General features: G+C 41.6%; 1 protein-coding gene across 4 annotated transcripts in view; it reads right to left on the reverse strand.

Moving 5' to 3' along the window:
* Positions 1-16,437, reverse strand: part of ARID1B (AT-rich interaction domain 1B) — a 764,650-nt gene that overhangs the window by 304,963 nt on the left and 443,250 nt on the right. The gene's annotated exons all lie outside the window — the stretch shown is intronic.

Below are 16,437 nucleotides of genomic sequence, written 5' to 3' on the forward strand. Positions count from 1 at the left end.
GTCGCAATGCCATGAGGAGTTAAAGACCCTGCTGCAGCTACAAATGCATTAAGAAAATCTGAATGGGTATAAACATGGATGAAAGGAGAATGCAAGGAACACTATGGGACTCCAAAATGAGGGAGATAAAACAGTGGCCTACTGAGCAGCGGACAAAGCGCTGCCTCCTGCACATGCAAGCCATTTTGTTTTTGGACCCAGGGCATTCTTCACTCCATGGAGTGGCAATGCAGACTCCGACAGGTCCCCCTCTCCCCATTTGCACTATATTTCTCAAAGATCTGCTAACTGGAGGCTCTTCGGATGAACAGACTAAGGAGAAGGAATGGGAATGCAGAGTATATACATAGGACTCCTAATCTGCCTGATATCAGCCAGTGACTGATCTGCCGGTGTACAGCCACCAGCTGAAAGCTTTGCTGCTGCCCAACCTACTGAGGGCCTGCACTAATGATTCAATGCTTCCAAACTAGACTCATGAAGACTTTAACTAGGAGTTGAAGTATTTGTTCAAGTCAATTATACCCGTTTAACTACTATACATGAAATTCATAATTTGAAAAAAGAAACCCCAAGACTAGAAAAGCGTTTCAAAACAGGGTCATCTGGAAACAGTTTAGTTACGAAAATAAACGAGTTAAGCCAGAAACAAAGCTAACATGCTTCCTGAGTTAAGCTTCATTCCTTCACTTGCACAGCTGTAACAGTTTCGGAAGCCACGCAAGCAAATACTTTATTCTGCAAGATCCTAACTGTATTATGCATAAGTTCTCTTCCCTCTGCCCTGATCACTGGGTAAATCTAAGTAGGGAGATACTTCAGTGCATCTGAAGCCCTCGGTGTGAGAACCTTTATCTGTCTGGAGCAATCAAAGCTTTGTACACTTCGAAAGAAGACAGGGTTGCAACGGGGGCATGTTTTAGGTTAGCTGGAATCACCTGTATGTGTCTGTTTTCTTATTGGAGGTGGGAAGACCCCGTGAAAAGTAACCCAAGTCAAAGAACTCCTTAGTGTGACGCATCCTGTGCTGTACCAAAGCCGTTCTAGGAGGACAGAAGGAATCAAGGTTGCACTTTAATTAATGGAAAATTCCAGTGTCTTATTATTGAATATAATCTTTTGTAGAATTAATAATTATGTGCTCCACTGAACAATATTTAAAAAGTTTTTACCGAAATGCCATTGGCTGAACCCAGCCGACCAAGTGCACAAAAGCAATGAGATGAGTCCACCCCACAGCACATGCACACAATTAGCACTGGTTTAGCAAGTATCCCCTTGTCAGGTTACACGTGGGTTCAAAAGGATAAGAGAACATTTAGTCCAGCGAGAAGCTGTGGTAGGAGACTGTGCTTGGTATCTAGTGAATACACTTTGTTGCAAGTCACATGTGCTCTATCAGAATTGGATTCTTTCTCTTTGACACTAACAGATCATCTTTTTTCCCTGAAGCCTTCGCTCTCCTGAGAAGCTGGTGGCTGAGCGTTTTTTTACTGTTTGGTGATTCCACAAAGCTCCCCAACAATCGGTGTCTTGTAGCACCTTGCTCATCAACACTGAGGTTTGAAGCACTTTCCATAGGCGTCCATAGGCCTCCTTAGGGGCAGTTTTAAAAAAAATAAAAACTTTTTGCTAACATTTCCCAAATTCAAATTGTCATCATAGCATTTCCGACGGGTTCTGCAGAACGCAAGGAGGTCAAGAACTGAGTGTGTCGTTTGGACATATGGACAACACCGAATATACATTCAAATCTGAGCCCTTCCATACCCAGCCTTACGGAGAAACTGGAAGCCCAGTAGACCTGCATGCTGCTGGGAATGGTTCTCGATTTAGAACTTCCCATTAAGACCCGCCCCTTCTTTAAGATGCAAGTAATTTACAATGTGAGGGGGGTCCAGGAGATGCACAGCGTGCGGCATTTTCAAGGCTGCTGTGCTATCCGCCTACTGAAACGAAACAGCAGTGTCGACGACACTATGGCAGGGGGCCGTCAATCCAGGCAGCTGACGACCAGTTTTCCACTCCGCTAATTACATTTTTCTTCTATGCCCCCCGCCCCTCCCCCTTCCAGGAAAAAAAACAGCCTACCCGACTGTCCAGGTAATTGCAATTACGACAGGAATCTGGTAATTAGAAATTCAAGCGCCCTGCCAAAAGCAATACATTTCCTCTTGACGTGCTGCCCACAAGAACTAATTCCCTTGAAAAGCAGAGACGCTGATGTGAAGTGGCAGTGAAAATGTTGATGATAAAACAGCCACCCAAACAAAGTTTTTTGTTCTCGCCTGTCCAACAGCAGAAATGCATGGCGTGTTTCTTCACAGCTTCTGGAAAGTAGCCCCTTCTTGAGCGACTCTGCAAAATATCCAAATGAATGAGGCTAGCCAGAAACGTATGCAGTTTAACGTCCGATTATTTTAATGCAAGGAAATAAGTGAAGCCGGTGCACTGGCTGCCTTAAAAGAAAGTACTACGCAGTTCCATAGCTAGCAACAACGAATGTGTGACAGAGGCTTGTGCAAAGTCTACAAACTGCCCGTGTCTGTGCAAAAAATAGCTTCTTTAAGAAGAGGCCACAATCTCACGCTGAAGAGGAATAACTGTTTGGTTACCACTGTTCGGAATGTTTATGCGAGAGGAGTGATCAGAAAACAGGGTTTTACTTTATTAAATTGAATAGAACAAGCAGCACAGGGAAAACTAAAAGGTTGTTCCTTTAAGACCTACAACGGTTTTTAGCCATGCGGTACATCATACCCAAAGTAGTGCAGCATGGCTAAAGAGGAAACAAAGAAAGATGCAATAATGCAGCTACGTCATTTTGTAGGCATACAACATGTGTGCCCACAAAATGATATGGGCGAGTTTTTTTTATTTTTATTTACTATTTCGCGTTGAACGAGTAATAAAAAAATAATTAAAAAAGAGGAAAGCAAAAGTGTGTATTTCCTTATTTCAGGTACGGAGAAGGGACATGGACGAGAGAGGAACATGGTGGGAGAAAAACACTGGCTACAGAGAGAAACTCGGAACTGGGGGAAAGCATATGGGTGAGAAAGCAACACAGCGGAGAAGCACACGGGCAGCACAACAGAGTGGGTGGGAAAGGAGGACACCGGTGAGTGAGAGCAACATGGATTGCGGTAGAAGGGTGGAGAAAATACATAAAGGAGACAGGTGGAAAACACAGTCAATTTCATGGAGTGTTTAACCAAAAACAAACAGTATGACCCAAGAATTTTACACAGTAGAATGACACAAACAATGAGGCCATTCTCCAGGTGAGGGACTAGTACAGAAAGAGGAAAGAAAGCCCACACAAGCTAATGAATAAATAGGCAACAAATGAGAGTGACAGCGACAAAGCCAACCAATGGTAAGCAATAGGTGGGCTCTAATCTCACAGTAGTCTGAAAATATGTCTTTTCACAAATCGATACCTTGCGCTGTCTAGTTGGCGACAAAAAGAGGAGACAGTGCAGAAAGAGATGCCAACCAGTAGAAGCTCAAAAGGTACAAAAATATAACTTGCTGTGCCTTGCAAGTTACTGTGTCTTTAAATGTCCACATGCAGAGTACTGTCGCTTCAAGCAACCTATAAACTTATGGCAAAATAAAAGTAAATGTTCAAAAGAATCACTTGGAGAGGAAATCCTTACAAATTATGGTTTTAAAAAAGGTACCACAAATTAATAATGAATAAGGAATGACTAGTCATTTCCCTTTCAATCAAGGCAATGCTTTTTCCCAATCCCTAATGTTAAACAGGCCTACCCCTAGTTGAAAAGCACAGATGGCCTCAAATCTGTAAAGCTAAATGCTAATGCAAATCATTCTAAAGTGATAGTGCATGCCTCACTTAAAAGCAACCATGTAAAGATTTGCACTGGAAGAAGATATCAAACTTTACTATCAAAATGTTCTACAAAAATAAATTGAACACCTAACCATCAGCATGATCCGAACTACAGAAGGTTAAAAAAACACAAATGCACAAATATCTGCAGCAAGACATTTCACACGCTGCTACACACTGAAAACACTTTTACAAACGTCATAAATAGTTTTACACTAGGTAGTGATGTCTGATAGATTTTTCAGAAAAATAAACTAGGTAAGTTGCATTTCACTACACCACATTTAGTGCCACTAATATCAACGCAATAAACTGGACTATATTAGTACTGCGTTTCCCAAACTGCCAGTCTCAACCCATTGATGGACCAGGAGCCGATCTTTGGTGGGTCGCAAACGTCCTAGACTAGATGTAATATTTAAAATGATTATCCCTGTTTGTACATCATTGCCAAGGTGCTGAACAATGCCCCTAAATCCAGTTTTAAAACACAACTTGCAAGGATTCCAAAGCACAACTCTGGATGAACCTTCCAATATTTGTTGTTGTTGTCTTTTTACTTTACAAAAACATTTCAAATGAGAATGTGCTCACTACATGTGACTATACACAACCATGTCACTTGTATGACTTTCACATATAAATTAAGAAATACTGATGCGACCTAATGGCCAGAGCTGCAGACTTTGGATCTTTGGAACCAGGTTTTGGTCCCAGTGTTGGCTCATTATCCTTTGATTCACAACGTAATCGGGTGCGCTGCTAATGTAAAGTGCTCTTGGGGCAGGTTTGTGCTATATAAAACTGAGATAGTTAGATAGATTTCAAAAGGCATAACAGGAACTTGGTTTAACACAAAAATGGATGAGGCCTTATCTCATAATCTGCTGTAGAAAGGGTTTCTCGGATTTCTTGAAATCACTGGTATTTTCACCAAGATTTGTTAGAATCCTTAGAATTTTAGTGAATGGATGCTGCATGCCAGCACTCCATTCTGAAAAGATTTTAACCTCCAGACTCCAATGCAATTCACCACCTGCCACTTTTATGGGTACATCAATAGCCTGCCCTCAGTCCCATATTGAAGGGTGTGGTCAAGTTTGTGGCCTTTACAAACAATTGCTGCTATTACATTAAAAAAAAAATTACATTAACAAATCACCCCGCATGATGACCTTTAGAGATCAGTAGGTCACAAAAGTGTCATTCTAAAAACTGGGTTGTGGCTCCAAAAAGTTTGAGAAGCATTGTTTTAGTGTATAAAGGGAACTGGTAGTTCAAATGCAAAAGACCTGCTTGCAAGGAAAAAGAAAATGCTTCAAGTAGGGACCACAAAATAAGTGGAGAGGGCACGCAGTCCTTTGACATTTGCCTTAACAGACAAATAGGGTCAAAAGGCCACGGCTACAAACCTAAGAGAAGGGCCAGAAGGTCATGCTTGAGTTATCAAAGACCACGGTTGGATTGGGATGCAAAATAGGCCCAGCCACCGTAAAAAAAAAAGTGGCCCACATCTGTGGATTGCGCTTTTTGAAAAACATTTTTTAAGTATTACGAAAAGAAGGCAAAGGAGTGTCTAAAAGAGGTATGTTTTGCTAACTTCACTGAGATTTAAAATATGCAAATGCTGCCAGGAGACCCTGTGCACGGATTAGTTCACACTGGTGAACCACACATGAATGTAAGTGAGGCCACTTGAGCCAGACCCCTGCCTGCATTAGTGGGCCGGCCCACTCAAAGACTGGGCATGACACCCTCCCCCTCCGCCCTCTTGGTAAGAGGGAGGTAATAGAGGCCCATCTGCCTCCGGTAAGGCCGCACAGGCCCCTACTGGGCTGCTGGAGGCATCTTAACAGCACAGACACAGACTAAATCGTCCTCCACACTGCTTAGAAAACCGGCTCACAGCTGCACCTCAGACACCGGGCCAACCCTCATTGCCCCAACCCTCATTGCCCGAGTGCTCGCCTTACCAATACAACCCTGTCAAAGACCAATGGCATGGAAGATATTCAGGTAGGGGATGAAATTCCAGTAGGCATTCCACCAAGTAGTGGTCACAAACTGCAGTATTTTTATATTGCCAAATAATCTTTTTTTGAAATCCCTGCTTATGCTTTGATTTTCACACTCTATGTTAAAGTAAAGCGAAGCTTACCACTGTTTGCACCTCACCCACTGACAGGTCTTCTTTTAAATGTAAATTGTATGCTCGTTTTTACACCCCTTTCAAAGTGCTGCTGGCAGTGCACAGGTTTTCAAGTCAATGGGGCACAGTTCTTTAGTTAACTCAATAAAAGGTGTTGTAGGCCCCATAAAATATCAAATAGCTCAACAGGTTCAGGAGATTTGCAGAACAGATACTGTGTCAACTACACGGAGGACGAGGATCATAACTATCTTGTAACCACAGCTGTGGGTCCTCCAGGTGACACAGGAAAAGGCACAGCTCCACCACTCGCCACAAGTACATCAAAAGCACAGCTAGAGAAGCCTGCAGCATGAAATTACCTCTCAGACACGGTAGAAAAAGCCTCGGGAGCTAATAACAGAAGAAATAAAAGTGCTGTTATGATTGATAGCTGCGTTAAAAGATGCTTAGCACTGATTCTTAACACTGTCGGTCAAATCCTTCCAGAGCTTATTGCCCAATCCGGGCATTAGGGCTCAAACAGGCTTCTATAAAAGGCTGCAATACCAGAAAGTGTAGGACATATCGCTAAACATTGCTAACAACGTCAAGGCACCTCTGTGGAAGCCATCAAAATTATTTTCAGATCAAAACCTGGTGTGAGCTCTGGCACACTGAGGGATTTGGGAGACTGAAACCTTGCCAACTCTCACGTCAACAGTACAACAAACGAATAATTCAAAATGGTTGCCAAAGCCAATAGGGAAAGCAGCTAGGGTCAAAATATAAAAGGTTGCATTGGACTAAGGTGGACATGGATATCCTGCGGTGTCTCTCGCAAAGCACTAGGCAAGTACAAAAAAAAGCGGTCTACTACTCACTCCAAAAACATTGACAAATTCAAACAACTTTTTACCCCTAAAAAATTCATCAAAAGTAATAAATAGAAAACATCTCAACATATTGTTGCGACAACATTGCAAAGATGTATTTGCATTTTCTTTCACGTTTTCTTCTAGTAGACTCATTACTGGCAAACAAAACATTTACGACGTTTCCCCTGTAATGTTTGGATAATGGGACCCCATTAGTTTTGGAACAAGAGTAAGAGGGAGAGCCAAATGTTCATGCACTTTTGACAATTACAAAACCAGTGGATGCCTGAATCAGTCAGCCATAATAACCGTTTTCCTAAGTCAAAACACGCTGGTGCTATTGATGCAGAGTTTCCACCACGAAGCACTGCAATTTTAATATCTCATGAGCAAAGCAATGATCTTTCAAACCAACCACACAGCGAATACTAGGGCAAACTCTGAAATAAGGGATGATGCCGCTGGCACTGTCTGCCCACTCCTTACTAGCCCTAGATTTTGGGAAAAGCACAAGCGCATGTGACAAGCGCAGAAGGGCCATAGCCGCAGCCAACCTACATTAATATAGTGGAAACGTAACACTCTATGGCAATTAATAATGCACAACCTCCAGCCAACAAATGCATTGATCCTGATGTCTAAATCTAATTCACAACTACAGTCTAAAGGGGCTGGTCCTCAGGATGAAACAGGAGGCGAAATACGGCAACGGTAGCTTAGAGCCCACATGGTAAGTGTCCGCAAGAAAAGGAAGGAGAAATCACTTCCTGCTGTTCAGGGATGAATCCTCGCACAGAAAATAAGTAGTGCTGGAAAAGAAGGTAAGTAAAAACAAAGGAAATAGATTTTCTTCTGTCATGTTTTTTTCTGTCTTGCAGTCCTGTTCTAGCTTCTTTGAAATGTTCCTCGACCCGTTTGCCAGTAGTTAATGAGGGTCTGCAGGTACAAAATACTCCCATACAGGTCCTCAGAGCACCAGCCCTAATTTCACCCTGAACTTTGCCACTGCTACACTGAGGCCAGGTATCTATTTCCTTACATGGTTTCTCTGACAATTCTCTGGCACTTCTGAATCAGAAAGTAAACCGTCTGGTCCTCCTAACGGTTTAATACAGCTGCCTAACATCCCTTACGTTAGGCTTTTTCAGCAACTCCTGGAAAGGGATACTCTATGAAGGTGTTTGCAAAAAAAAATGAGGGCATGGGTTGTAAAAGTTTACTTTACTCAAACAGTCAACTCCTCTCAAAGTACAATCAAAACTAAATCTCAAATACACTTATGTTCAATAACCACCACCCACACAACTGTTTGAAAAAACTTTTATCCAAAATGTAACAAATATGAACACCAGAGTACCAGAAAAAAAAAAAATCCCATAAAAGGATAATACATACTACAGAAATTCAAATTTGATACAACATAATCGTTAAATAAAATACATAACACATACAGAATTGAATCAGACCAATCAATGGGTCTTTTAACATGTACACTTCCACTAGCATGTCACTGAGCATTTATAAAACTTCATTCCTATGTAGAAATGGCCAGTACCTGTAGATAGTGAATATTCGACCGTGTTCCCAAGATTCCACATGCGCTACTGAGCAAGCTATCAGATGGTGACTCTGTAAGAAGAGCTGCGTAGGGTGAGTTAGGGTAATCTAGTCAGGGATTCATAATTGTACCTACTACCATCTTTCTGGCTGAATGAGCAAAATATTCTTAAGGAGGCTTATCTAAAAAGTGTATGCCCTCACACTATCAATTTGTAAGTCAAATTAGGAATTTAAACAAAAAAGATTCCCCTGACTTTTTGTTTCATGGGCAGTTGGAAATGTTGTACTAAATGGTGCTTTGACAAACTAAGTAAGGTATCTTTATTGGGTTTGGTTTGGAACTAGAAATGTTTTGTTGGTAATAAAACACATTTCTTTTTATAACACTTTGGGCCACTCATAACTTGGAGGTCACCTTGTTGAAGTTATTTGGTATTTCCAGAGTAATTTTAGTATATATTTGGGGGTCAGCTGCATAGGGCTGAACATGGACACTGTTAGCTGACTTACTAGCGTGATGTTTTTGAAAAAAAGATGTCCAATGGTTTCATGATTAATGTCAAAGTTTAAACGTCTGGTTTAAATAATTTCACAAAAATGTACATAAACTAACAGAAACCTGAAAAACGTGGTTGCAAGGTCTTACAAACCAATGCGAGTTTGAAAAATAAGTTGAAAACAATATAAAGAAACAAAACATCACACACCAGCATTCAAGACCTTTCCATTCTCAACCTTACTGCTAAATGGAAGTTTCGAGACCTTAAAGCAACGTATTTGGGAACTATGATCAATGGCCGTTTGTATTAAAAAAAAAAAAAATGGTCCAAAAAAAAAAAAATTAGTGGACCTTTGCATAATGACGTGTAACAAAATAGAAGACTGATGCAGGGAAGCACCACTTTAGACTGCCCAAAGACTTTCAAGGACCAAGAAAACTGGAAAAATCCGTAATGAAAAATGGGGCATGCATAACTTTTCTAATACTTCAGTACAGTTTGATTTTTGAGTGAGTGATGGCATCTGTACAGTGCAAAATAGACCGACAGGTATCTTGGTTTTAGGGCTACCATGCAGGAAATGAAAGGGGACAGATAGCCAACGAGAAGGACTAACAGAACAAATAGTCTTTAACGTTACACAAAAGGATTTGTGATTGGTACTCTGCTGAATATCAATAGGCGACTTGTTCATGAATGAGGGCATCATGGCCAATGCTGGCCTTCTGCCGCAGGTGCTCTGCTTGCAATGGGGTACCCAAATCAGCAAGCTAGAGCGCAACACAAGCTGGTCCAGCGAGAGTTACTTGGGATGGGGAGGAGGGCTATGGGCACGAAAAGCCCATTGGTCATAACGAATGGAATTCAACCGGATCCTCTGACAGACGCTCAGTGCATCGTATTCATTACTCGTTCACATATGAGAGGTGAAGCTAACATTTAGCTTTCACGAAATCAGTTTAACAACCTAATGGCAAAATTGCGTGAAGGCGGGATATGCCGTAAAAAGTGACACCGACACCAAAGGCAACTTGCTGAAAAAAATCAATAACAGACGAGGCTCATTAATCCCCTTTTCTCACAAAATCAACACTACGGAGCCTGCCTTCCCACTCCTGTTTTCCGAAATCTCTTTTTCTTAATAATAACAGTACAAGGGTTCAGCAAATTTCCTGCTTTCGGAAAACTTTAAGATGCTGCGAAGCCAAACAGGTTTTCAGGGGCGGGGGCTGCAACCTGCGCGCTTTATAATCGGAAGGTTTGCAAAGGTGGGGGCTGGTGGGTGGCTTGCTTTCATTTTAAACGAAATAAAGAACTATCTATTAAAGGGAGGCCGCTAACCACACAAACACGCAACGTTGTATACACACACCCACGCCGCGCTCTGGCGGAGCCAAAAGCCTCCCATATCAAAACCAGTTCTATTTTTTTTTTCAAAATGTAATTTAAAATCTAAGACAAAAACTCTCTTTACTGCGTGGGAATCGTGCAAAGGAGAGCATGGCAGAAATTAACGGGGCCTTCTTTTCTTTACTGAAATTAAGAGAACGGGGAAGGTTACACGCGACGCACCACGGTTCCGCCACACAAAAGCGTCCCTTCGGGAGGCGCGGTCCTAACACGGGGCATGCACAGCTACATGCGCTTCTCGTTATGAATATGCATGGATTCCTCGCTTTCTCTCGGCAAAAGCCCACATTTATTAATGTATTTACTTATTGTGAAGCACAACCTGTAAACGGAGCTTGGATACATCGAAGAGCGCCGCAAATTGAGGAATGACAAAGAAACGCTCTGAGGAAGTTAAAAAAATATATAGATAACAAGACCAGCTGAAACAAAAACAAAAAATAGACAACTGCAGTCAGAATCAAAATTGAGCACGGTTTTCGAAAGCGGATTTTAAACGCGCATCCATTTCTTCTGCCATCAAGCACAGTTCCCTTCACTATTGTTCTGACAACCGGCGTAACGCTGCATGCACTTTGTTTATTTATGTTTTTTGCATTCACCGAGCAGTGAACGTCGTTTACAGAATACACACATATTTCAATGGAATAAGTGGCCAGCCGGTAGATCTAGACACGCGTGTTTGCTTTCGTCAGCTCCTTCAGCCTCAAAGAGCGTTCTCCTTTTCTTCCCTTCTCCACAGCCCATAAAAAAACTCATTTCTAATTCATCCTTTCGTTCAGCTTAACCTCTCTTCTCGGCAATTAAAGCACTCTGCGCATCCCTCATCTATCACACAGCCAGCTAAATAATGCATTGCGTCCTCCGCTCATCTTTTATCATCCCAAATGACAGGTATTAGCATATCTCCCCAGTCAATTACAGTGCAGCGGAATAATCACGGCATAATTGGGCGAAAGCCACTCTAATCACCAACCCTGCAAACGCGCAGAATAGACACGGAGTGGCAGTTCAGACAGGCCCTGCTCTTGTCCATGACTTTAGCCAACACGCCTGGCACCTCTCCATCCGTAGGTGTCTTTTAAAACGAGCCCTACAAGGAGAACGTACCATATGTTCGGAAATACTGGTAGCTGTTTCCTGGAAAGAACATGCCGTAATATATTTCCACGGGGGAATAGACTACTTTTTTTAATTTTTTGCTTTAGGCCATAGCATGGGTCAAAGTTGCTCTACGGGAAATACAACTCGAACTGCAAGCTATGACGTTAATAGGGGACTGATACTGTGGAACTGTTGCAATATGGCCCGAGGAAGATGTGGAGAAGCCCATGAGGCCGAAGATGCAAGAGGTGTGTAAATGTCACCGGAAACCCGAGCAGACGTTAAAGGACACAACTAACACTCTGGGGAACCAGAATGCCATATAATATAGACTAGATATAAAGCAATCATGAGTTGTGGTGTGATAAACCCATCAAGGAATATTGTAGTGACCAGATAAACAACGGGCCAAAGGCTAAAAGGTCTGTGACTATCACAACACTTTAGGAGAATTTTGTATAGGAATATAATACAAAGTCAAACATTACACATACTTGTCAATGCATGACGTGATTTTTGATGGTTGTTCCAACAGCTAAATATTCCTACTTCATGACAATGGAATTGTATCTATGATGCAGTCATTTTTATTTATCACAAACAAAATAAATTGGTAAGGACATTTGTTGCTGCATAATAAGGTCAGTGACTAAGCATGGTGAATGAGTAACAAAACATACATAACAATTACAGTAAAGAATTGCAGCTGATGGCATGGTTAGAGCCCAAAAGAAAAAAGACAAATATTGTTCCCCAGTAACTGTGAGCTTCAAAACTACAACATCCCATACCAAATTCACTGCTCATGGTTTGATGTGTGATGTCACAAATGAACCAACAATGAGCTTACTAATGAAATGACAAATCACCAAAAATATTTAGAGGGGTGAGTCTCTGATATTTTTGGAAAACTGGTCTACATCACAACAGACCAAAAATTGTGATTTACCAACAAGGCATGCTACTGGGTATTATACAATGAATAATAGATATGCCCGCCTCTTCTTTACATTCTAAAACATCACAACTCCACTATGTAAAAGCACTTATTATTTAACTGCCCCTACTCACGATTAGAAACATACAATCATTATTCCCCCATTGAAAAGGAAGCACTGTGCACTTGGAATATTAATACCATACTATTATTTTCTTCTTTAAACTAGGGCCCCACTCAATTTTGTTCCGAGACCTCAGCGGGCAGAATCTCGTCCGACTGAATTTGGCCACATCATCCTTTAAATCAAGGTATAGGCTAATAAGGCATTCATAAGCCTTCATCAGGAACATTATTAGCACAATTGAAACAAGTCTCCAATTTCACAGTAGATAGCATTTGTCAAAGAGAAGTTTATCTTCAGACATGGACTCCATTTAGACATCAATTCAATTAACAGGTATTCTTCAATAGAAAGCTCTCAGTTTCATGACTTCCTTACGTCATGCAATTCATCAAGTTCTACTAGTATGCATGTCTCCATATCATGCTCACTATTCAAAAATAAATTACATTCTGTTCCTCAGAAGTCTGCCAAACGAGGGAAGAAAGGTTGGAGGTGCCACATAAAAATTAAGAAAAGACAATATAAACTGAAGAAAGACTGCTCTTTCGATTGTGGGAGGGTAGACACATGTTATAACTCTCAATATCTGACACTGAATTGACTGATTATAAAGTGAATGGATTTTTGAGACATTAAGGCAATAATGACAATTAGCTCACAGTAAAATAACGACTTGTAAAATATACATACTAATAGTACATTATAAATTACATGACTAAGCAAGTAGTGAAATAGAAAAACAATTCTGTTGACAGAGGGCCTTGAATAAATAACAGCTGGTTGCATTTCATAGTTGAAGGTACACTTTCATTTGATAATCTTTAATATATTCGGAGATCCCAGATTTGTTGTGATTGCGCAGTTAACATTTTTCCGAAGGACCGCTAAGGAATGTTGAGGTGTTAATTTGTAGCTAAAAACTTCATCACCTTTGTCTGAAAGCAGACGTCGTAGTAATGGAGATATGAAAAAAAAAAAACATTTCCACCGTGAGCAAACAAATTAAATGAGCAATCATTTGGTACATATAGTGATGCCAGTCACTGATGATGCCAAAAACAATGTGATGCTGCTTGTGAAGTCGGGAGTGCCGTCATCTGTAACCAGGGGTAGCTGGTGACATTTGAAAGTGGTGGGGCATAAATTTTGGGTATGACTTATGTAGCGAGTGAAGTGAGTAAGCTAAATGGACAAACATGGGGTCCACAGTGAGTCCTCTCAAGAAACATTTGAAAAAAAAGATTAAGTGGTGCATTTGAAGGAAAATGAATTTAGGGAGAAAGCAAGGTTTATAAAGCAGTCTTGAAATACTAAACACATTAAAAACTGCTGCAGATCTTACTGCATTAATACGTTCAACAGTTACTTTAATGTGCAAATTGTACAGTGCCCTTTAAAGTGTGAGCTTGCCCAGTGTCTTGCACTACACGTAGCCCCAACTTTGGAAGAAAATGTTCTGACCAGGAATCAGTAAGCATCCACAAATGCTGCCTGCAATCAGTCACACAGAAATATTTGCAGATAGGTCTTTACGTGGATGAAAAAGTGTGGGCTCTCCAAAAGGGAACATGTAAAATACATTGCTGTGATTCCCATAGTGTGCCACTCGGCCTGTATTTTGGTTTCTCTCTGAGATGTTATTGCTTCCAGAAACAGAACATAAAAACTGACACACCCCTAAACCGGTCAGTACTATTGGCTTTGTCAATGGTTGTTAGCTGTTTAGGATAGAAGAGTAACAACGATTAGTTATAAATAATTAACATTGGAAATATTTCAATTCTGAAATTGTGAGGCTGTGAATTAAATATTATTGAGGTCTATGGAAGGAGTATGGCCTTCAGTTATGTGTGCTTCACGTTAGATATGTATGCCCTTTTTCTCTTCTCATCTCATCCATCTGCATATATTCAACCTCTTCTCTTTCCTCTTCAGCACCCACTTTTCACTCTCCCCTGAATGTGCGCCCTCCCATTTCCCTCATTTTACAAACCAAATCATACACTGCACTCATTCACATGTAGCACTTTATTTCATTTTGCTTTTGCCTTCTAAACATTTTGATCTCTACGCACCCCTTCACACACATTTACACTGAAATTCATTTGCAACTGGAATACATGACCATTGCTCCAGGGGCGGTTCCTCTTTCAGGGCTGATGGGCTATGCCCCTCTGAAATTCAGTTAAGTCTGGACTGTCTGTCCCTTTGCCTTCAGCCTCAACACCAGCTCTCTCAATCGAAGCCCCTCAAACACACATCATGACTCGAAGTATGCACTATGCAAGAGTAATACAAAGCATGGAAACACAGCATGATGAAACAGCTAACTCTCTTGAGGAATGAAACATTAAGTAAAACATGTGAAATAAGAGGAACTAAATGGCTGACACCTTACACACATTTCAACATTCACTGTTCGCATATCAATCCATGTTTGTGGCATTAATGCTAGGGGCATGAAGATAGGGACAGCCTTAACGCCATACAGCAGATAACTGCCTTTACTGTAAGCACGTAATTCTCCCCTTACGCTTGACTCGGATATTTAGATCCATTTCGCAATGGAGCAATAACCCTGCTTGTCATTTGGAACAGTTTCACAAGGAACAAATACAGCAACTCCACTTCTAGAGGAGCTAGCAACCTGCAGCCAGGGCATGGGGTGTCACATGGGGGTGGGTAGTGTGACAAGGGGTCTCAGTACAATAAAAATAACACAAGATTAGCACTATAACACTTACCATTACAGAAGCCAAGGCACTAAATCACACATGCTTGCATCTACTCCTAATGCATGACGAATGGGGAAAGGTTGGGATCTATACCTGTTAATTGCAGATGGCTGCCCTCACGAAGGGATGAAGACTCCAACACTCACAATCATGATACTAAAAGCGTCACTGGTCTATAGTGGATACTGCCATAGACCACAACGGAAATGAAGGGCTTTAGTGCAGTCAGCCCTGCATCATGTGTCACACTGTAAAAAGCTGATTTATTGCCTGGCTTCCGCCTAGTGTTTCAAAGTGAGACGAGGCAGGCAGCCTGGGACAGACAGCCCAGACTTAAATGCATCGATCTGTTTAGAGGTTAGATTGTATATCTAAACAGATCAATCTATTTAATATTTTTTATGTGAATGTGTAGGAATTTCAGAGGGGTGAAGACCCTCAGCCCTAAAAGAGAAACTGCTCCTGTCTGTAACATCATGTGTGCGATCACAAGCTGTACCTAGGCATGAGTTGGTTCTGTGGCCAAACTAAATAGTTTAGTTGTTCCTTGGTTTTTAGAGGGAACTTTGTATATTCTTCTATTAACACTGTTTAGTAACTAACATTAGTACACACCCTGAACTTCCTTTAACAAATGATTTGTTTAGTGATTTTTTTGCATTTTGTTATGACACACTCAAGAGCAGGGGCAGCTCCTTCACAATGGTGAAGGAACATCGCCCCCCCCCCCCCCCCCCCGGGCTAAGCCAGGAGATGATATATAAAACAATATTTAGTTATAATTTTATCTTTCATCTGCTGGCTCAGCCAGCAGTGTGTTCAGGGTGGGGAGGGACTGGGCTGTGGGAGGGGGGATGAGGGGAGAGTATACTAAGTGTGCATGTGTGTTTGGCTGGCTGTTTCAGGCTGGCCAAACACCCATGCACACTTAGGTTTCTCTAACTCGGCTGTATACACAGTTGGGCTGGAGAAACAGCACAGACCCCAGGCTTATGTCTGAGCGGCACTCCAAGCATTTTAATTATTGCAAGGGTGAGGGAAGCAACAAACAAGCAAGTGGGAGAAGTGACAGTGTGTGTGGGTGTAGCGCACTGGCAAAGCCAATAGGTCTCGCCTGGGGCACTGGATTCACTGGACTGAGTGGGGTGGACTGAACTGGGGAGGTGTGGACAGGAGTAGAGTGGGGCGGATTGGACTGG

This window comes from Pleurodeles waltl, chromosome 5 (assembly GCF_031143425.1).
Source record: "Pleurodeles waltl isolate 20211129_DDA chromosome 5, aPleWal1.hap1.20221129, whole genome shotgun sequence".
Taxonomy (NCBI): Eukaryota; Metazoa; Chordata; class Amphibia; order Caudata; family Salamandridae; genus Pleurodeles; species Pleurodeles waltl.